Source organism: Carassius auratus, unplaced genomic scaffold, assembly GCF_003368295.1.
Source record: "Carassius auratus strain Wakin unplaced genomic scaffold, ASM336829v1 scaf_tig00042569, whole genome shotgun sequence".
In the NCBI taxonomy this organism is placed as follows: Eukaryota; Metazoa; Chordata; class Actinopteri; order Cypriniformes; family Cyprinidae; genus Carassius; species Carassius auratus.
This window is the reverse complement of record NW_020526722.1, coordinates 89,455-90,567: the sequence shown is the minus strand read 5'-3', so window position 1 is coordinate 90,567 and position 1,113 is coordinate 89,455. Positions and strand designations below refer to the sequence as shown.

Here is a 1,113-nt window from a genome sequence, read left to right as displayed (position 1 = left end):
TGTCACATCCTAATAGCAGCAGTGTGGGGTCTCTGTATCTTTAGTTGGCTCCAAATAATTTATAAAACCACAAGCCAAATAGATCAATATTGTTGCTTTCAGTTTCTGCTCAAATCAGTTCTCTTCATTGAGCCAGAACGAGTCAACATCGTCATCCGCACCTCTGAACATCAGTCTCTCTCTGATGGACTTCAGAGAATACAACGGAACACTGCACCAAATAGATTAAAGGAGAAAAAAGAAAAGAAAAATACCAACCAACAAGAGTTACTACACTTGTTGGGGTGAGAGTTACTTACAAGAGTTACTTACCTGGCAGGAGAGACACCATGATCAAAAAGGTGGTTCACCCAGAGGGAGGTTTGGTCATTGCACTCTGGTTGTGTTGACCCCTGTGAATTCCCCAAATGTGGGAATCTACATTTATGCTTTCCTTTGAAATTTTTTGGGGTGGTCTTGGCCTAATGGAAAGGGAGTCAGACTTGTAACTTGAAGGTCGTGGGTTTGACTCTCAGGTCCGGCTGGGATTGTAGGTGCTCACTTCCACCCACAATACCATAGTGTGAGACCCTTGAGCAAGGCACCGAACTACCAACTGCTCCCCGGGCACCACAGCAATATGGCTGCCCACTGCTCTGGGTGTGTGTTCATAGTGTGTTTGGGTTCACTACTGTTTGTGTGCACTTGGATTGGTTAAATGCAGAGCATAAATTCAGAGTATGGGCCACCATACATTGGGGGGTCCGAAACCAGTCAGTATCTGGTGTGACTGACATTTGCCTCATGCAGTGCAACACATCTCCTTTGCATGGAGTTGATCAGGTTGTTGATTGTGGCCTGTGGATTGTTGGTCTACTCCTCTTCAATGGCTGTGTGAAGTTGCTGGATATTGGCAGGAACTGGAACACGCTGTTGTACTGTATATGCTGATCCAGAGCATCCCAAACATCTCAGTGGGTGACATGTCCAGTGAATATGCTGGCCATGCAAGAACTGGGATGTTTTCAGCTTCCAGGAATTGTGTACAGATACTTGCAACATGGCAAAATGAGGTGATGGTCGTGGATTAATGGCACAACAATGTAGCCTCAGGATTTTATCACGGTATCTCTG

General features: G+C 45.5%; 1 non-coding gene across 1 annotated transcript; it reads left to right on the top strand.

The window, feature by feature from the left end:
• Positions 1–304: 304 nt before the first annotated feature.
• LOC113085894 (U1 spliceosomal RNA) lies at positions 305–461 on the top strand. The gene has a single exon (XR_003284505.1). It is a non-coding gene; the product is annotated as a U1 spliceosomal RNA (small nuclear RNA).
• The last annotated feature ends 652 nt before the right edge of the window (positions 462–1,113 follow it).